The sequence below is a fragment of the Vidua chalybeata genome, chromosome 5 (genome assembly GCF_026979565.1).
Source record: "Vidua chalybeata isolate OUT-0048 chromosome 5, bVidCha1 merged haplotype, whole genome shotgun sequence".
Classification (NCBI taxonomy): Eukaryota; Metazoa; Chordata; class Aves; order Passeriformes; family Viduidae; genus Vidua; species Vidua chalybeata.
In genome coordinates this window covers 69609233-69615256 of record NC_071534.1, presented here as the reverse complement: position 1 = coordinate 69615256, position 6024 = coordinate 69609233, and positions in this window count along the sequence as shown.

Genomic DNA, 6024 nt, shown 5'->3' with positions numbered 1-6024 from the left:
CAACTTCAGGAGCCTGATGGGCGGCCTGAACAGGTACAGATATTTCTGATGACATGAAGGAGCATGACAGCCCCAAGACACCCAGGTTTCTTCCTTCACACCTCCAGTGACCACTCCATGACACCTGAACCACACCTGTTTCAGGAAAGGGTAATTTGCTCCTTGAAAACTCCTTTCTCTCTCTCTCTCTCCATGGACTTTAGAAAGCCCTTGGAAAACCAGCTTGAGCCAGACACCTGTTACATGGCTAAAACTGGACATTGAATCCAAGCGTGCACAACTCACCCAAGACCAGGCAGAAGCAAAGAACAGGGGCACTCAGCTGGCCTCTGGGATAGCTCTGGAAATGCCAGATCCCAAATACCTTCTCTTGGACATGCAGACAGAAGAGCTAGGACCACCCCCACCACAACACTCATCGTGCAGGACAGTGCAAGATGGTTCAGTCTGGCTTATTGGGAAATGCACACCAGGAATATTCTGACAGCTGGAGGCTGCTGGACCCTAAAATTTCACAGTTGCACATTAGAAAAAAATATATTTATCTCAAAAAAAATATGGCAGGAAGGGAAGCTCTGTGTGTGTGGTGTTTCTAAAAATCTAAAATTCAGTCTCCACCTCATATAAATAAAACAAGTTTTGGAGCAAAGTGGATGGAAGGAGGTGGGCAGGGGGAAGGTGTCCATGGAGCAGTTTCTCTGCAGAGACTAGGACTCCCTGCTTCTACTTAATTGATTAATTCCTCCTTAGCAGAGTCATCTGTTTGATGTGCTTTTCCATAAAAGCAGTTCAGGAAGTTCATGGGAGTTAATCCGTGAAGATGGCTGGAGCTGCAAAGCCGAGCATCTGATTAAAGGACGCGGAGATCGCTCTCAGCTTAGCTGCTTTCAAAGTTGTTCCCAAAGTCTTTGCTAACCTTCATATTTCAAAGTTCATTTCTTGGCACTGGGGAATTTAAAGGGGAAGGCTCCTTTTTAACAGTGGGATTATTACTGTGATCAAAAAGCCGGGGGAATAAATTCCAAGGGAGGCCACGCGCGAAGTCATGTGTGAGCCCATAAAATGCAGCAGATAAAAGATCCAGAGAAAAGCCCACACACAGAGGCTTCTGTTCCACAGCCTATCTCTCAGGTTTAGCTGGGTGTGTATTCAAGTGCCACCTGTCAGAGGTGGGGCAGTTCTCTGCTGTCCATGGGGCAGTTTTTTCTTTATCTCTCCCACAGCCAATCCTCCCTCCAGGAGATCTCTTCTGTCCATGGCCACTGAGTGTCCCTGCATGGCTGAGAAAATTCCAGCATCCCATGGGGAGATGCTGTGCCCAGGGCAGGAGCCAAGCATTCCTACCTGGATCCAATCTGACTCCTGCAACACCACAGCAGCCTTTGCCCACTGCATTCCCAGAGGAGCAGCTTTCTGCCCCACTGCATTCCCAGAGGAAGCCCAGGCCCATCTCCAGCAGCCCTGGAGCTCCAGAGGAAAACTCCAGCCTCGTCCAGGATCCTGCTCCAGCAGAAGCACAGCTGGCACTGCAGGAGGGCTGAGCCCCCATGGAATGGCACTGCTGCCACCTCCCTGACCCACAGCCTGCCAGCTCTGTTCTGACTCTGGCAGTGGGTTGTTTTCTTTTTTGTACTATTGCATTTGTATTTTTAATTTCCCTAGTTAAGAACTGTTATTCCTATTCCCATATCTTTACCTGTGAGCCTCTTAGTTTCAAAATCATAGTAATTCAGAAAGGGTTTACATTTTCCATTTCACAAGAGGCTCCTGCCTCTCTTAGCAGACACCTGTCTTTTCAAACCAAAACACTATCCAAACCAGCCTTCTCTGAATGCAGCACACATCTCATAGATAAAGGCAGAGCCATCCCTCGTGCCAGGGCTACCTGCCTGTGCCCAAGGACTTGGAGAAGCAAACAGCTCAGGACCGTTCTTTCTGCAGGAGTTTGCATTGTTGCTGCTCGCAGCAGAGCCTGGCCAGCAGCAAGGAAAGGTGAGCAGGAGCTCCGAGGGGGACATAACTCAGGTGTGCTGGTGCTGAGTGATGAAATGAGGTGACAGAAATCCTCTGCTGATGCCGTGAGAGGCAGTAACGATGAGGGATGATGTGGGAGGCTTGCAGAGGGACATCACACTGCTGAGCAATTCTGTGACTAAAGAGCAGCTGAAATTCGGGGGGAATAAGTGCAGGGTGGTGCACACGGGAAAAGGAAAGCAATCCTAACTTTACCTACAGTGATGAGCTTTGAATGGACTATTACTTACTCAGGAATGAGCTGGTGTTTATAATGAGCAGTTCTATGAATATGTCACCTCCGTGCTCAATGGCGGTGACAAAAAGCAAATTGAATGTTAAGAATTAATAGCAAAGGAATGGAGATCAAGATAGAAGCCATTATTACACCCCTGTGTAAATTCAGTGCGTGTCTGCCTCAAGAATGTTTTGAGCAGCTCTGCTGTTCCACCCACAGAAAGGATGCAGCAGAACTGGGAAAGATGTGCAGAAGGGCAATAGAGTGATCAAAGGTACAGAACAATGAAGTACTCCAGGAATATTTCATCTGAATAAGAGATGACAGAAGCAGAGTATGATAATAGTCTATCAGATTATGAGTGGCATGAAGAGGATGAAAGAGAGCAACTATTGTTTTTTTTTTTTTTTTTCTCCTTTGAAAAGACAAAAAAAGGGTGCTTGAGATGATAGCAGGTCAGAACAAAGGACTTGCTTCACACAAGGTGAAGTTAATCAAGAGATAATCCCCCCTTGCCTAGGGATACTGCAAATGCTGGAAGTTTACTCAATGGAAAAAAAGTTAAACAACTTAATGGGAAAATATTCATGGGATTCCTAGTAAATACAAAGATGCTTCAGGAATAATTATAATTTTGTTCTCTAGAGGATATAAAAACATCTGTATCACCCAGTGTTCCACCTTATACTCTCCCCTATAGTGGGTTGGGTAGACCCAGAGTGTGGGTGATGTTATCAGTGCTTGGTTTCCTGTCTCCTCCAGAAGATTTATTCCCCTAGAAGATTTATGGGGGAATCACCATGCCAGGAAGAGTTCAAAAAATGTGTAGATATGGTGCTTAGGGACCTGGTTTAGTGATGGGCTTGGTAATAATGGGTTAGACTCAATTATCTTAGAGGTATTTTACAACCCCAACTAGTCTATGAATAAATGGTGGAGTTGGGACTTTATCCTGGCCTTTCAGGAGGGCAGCTCTCTGGAATCTTTTCTGGATCAGCTTCAAGGCTCCTGAAGAAGTTTTTCCACATTAATTTTTCACATTTCCTGAATTATGTTATGCAGGATTTGAAGTCCTCAAAATTTTCTCAGTTTCTTGGAGGTTTGAGGACAAAACAAACCTCACTGCTCTGTGGTTGTGTTATGAAGCTGATATTGCCTCTCTGAATTAGGGGCAGATCAGGAGAGGAAAAGGATTTAATTCTACAAAAGAATATTTTCTGTGCCAGAATTCAAATCTACAGAACCACATAAGGCCCCAGAAACAGTCACAGTGCAAAGGGAATGAGATCTGCACTGCTCTCATTCCTGTATGACCTTGTCCATGGCGCAGCATCTCCATCATCCTCTCCTCTCCTCTCCTCTCCTCTCCTCTCCTCTCCTCTCCTCTCCTCTCCTCTCCTCTCCTCTCCTCTCCTCTCCTCTCCTCTCCTCTCCTCTCCTCTCCTCTCCTCTCCTCTCCTCTCCTCTCCTCTCCTCTCCTCTCCTCTCCTCTCCTCTCCTCTCCTCTCCTCTCCTCTCCTCTCCTCTCCTCTCCTCTCCTCTCCTCTCCTCTCCTCTCCTCTCCTCTCCTCTCCTCTCCTCTCCTCTCCTCTCCTCTCCTCTCCCTTCCTCTCCCTTTCTCTTTTCATGGGTAAAAACCCCACTCTATTATGGGATATTAGTGAGCTAATCTAAGGAAGTTTAGGCAGGCAGATGATTCAGAAATATTTCACTGTCCTCCAGCAGCAGAAACAATCAGTGGGAATCTTGTCTGCTATGGACAGAGCTGGATATTTTCACTGGTGTGGCACAAGAGAGTTTGAAGAAGGCAAAGCCCTTCTGAAAGAGTAGAAATGCCAGAGTTCAGGTTATGAAGTTCAACCAGGTCATGGAATGACTGTGGACAGGTGTGTTTTACAGCCCTACAAGTGCCCTGGCTTGTTCCCTCTCTCTCCATCTCTCATGAAGCTTAGCTGAGGTACAGGTTAGTTTTTATGATGGATTCATCTTGTCCGTTTGCAAGCCAAGGTGCTGGAAGCACTGATATCTTCAGCCCTGGAGAAGAGATGAGGGGCAACACACACACTTGAGAGCCTGCAGCACCCAGAATCATCCTGGGAACATGTGGGCTGGGTGTGGAGGCAGAACAGACGGTTGTCAGTGCTGTGTTTAGAAACACGGGACAAGGAGGTGCAGCAGGAGTCAACAATTTGAGGTCATGCACCCAGTGGAGACTCAACCCCTGTGTCCTGCATGACATCCCCTAAAGGTGTCTTTCCTTCTGACAGCCCCTGGCTGGAGAGCAGCACAAGCAGCACCCAAGCTGGGCTGGACACAGGAATTTGGAAGGGATAGCCCGTGGTGAACACAGTGGACAGGTGGAGCAGTCACACAGAGTTATCATCTGTGGGGAAAATAATCTGCCCAAAGGAAATGGGATGAGTCAGGCTAAGGATGCTGTAATTGAATAAAAATATCTGTGCTTTCCTGCAGTTCAGCTAATCCACATTAGCAGTTCACTCGGATTTCCTTCCCTCTGACAACAAGAGCACAGAATCGAGGGATTTTAGGGCAAAAACGCACCAGATACATTTTTAACAAAAGATGATTTAAGTGAAATGTGCTGGCCACCTTTCCCCTCTTCTCCACTCAGACTGACCTTCACCCAATCTTTAGAGAATAATTTATCTGGGGAGTGAATATGCAGCAGGTTGCTCTTCCCTGGACAGATCCCTGTCTCCAAGCACACAGCAGGCCAAGGTCAGCACAGGTAGCTGAATTTTCATTAGGAACAGATCCTTTTATCGTGGTTTGCTGTTCTGGACACAGAGATCAGGAAGGAGATCAGGTTGCCTGCTCTTACCTTTATCAGGTCTTTCTTTCAGCAGGTGACATCATCTTATTGATAAAGGTCAGGTTGGCCTCAGCTCCTTTCTGACTCATTGAATATCAGAGATGGCTGGAGGCGGGGGCAGGCGGTGATTTGATGTGACAGGGCAGGAGGGAGCACACCAGCAGTGCAGCAGGACACAGGCTGCAGGAACGGGCCATGCCATGATCCATTGTGACAAGGGCAGAGCTGTGGATGGATGGTCCAGTGGCCTGAAGTGACCCTGCAAGGGCAGGATAGAGGGAGGCAAAAGCCCCTTTGGTTTGTGTGCAAATGGGACAAACCCAGAGAGACCTTCCTTAGCTGAGGATGGGATCACAGATTTATTCTGTGATCTCTTCTGACATCATGAACCAGGTCCTGTCCTTAAAGCTCATCTCATTCCACCCTCTGCCATGTGCAGGGACACCTCCCACCATCCCAAGATGCTCCAAGCCCCATCAAACCTGGCTTTGGACACTTCCAGGGATCCAGGAGCACCCACAGCTCCTCTGGGCACCCTGTGCCAGGGCCTCACCTCCCTAACAGGAGAGCATTTCTTCCTGACATCTTATCTAAACCTACTTTATTTCAGCATAAAGCCATTAATTCTTTGTTTTAAGATACAGAGCACAGCAGTCCAGATGTGGATCCAGCAGAGCAGGGGAGAAGCAGCAGCAGGGACTCTGCTCTGTGGAAAAGAGAGGCAGGAGCCTGTGATATCCATCACTTGCCATGTGCTGCTTGACTAACCTGAACATGCATTTAAAGACATCAGGTTTGCTCCCAGGAGATTTCTCCTTCCTCCAAAGGGCTGTTTCTCATGCATTCAGCATCCAAGTATTTTGAGAAAAGGGTTCTCTGTTCCTGCAGGCTCAGGAAGGCAGGGACAGCTGGTAGCTGTTTCCTTCCAGCCCTCTCTCTT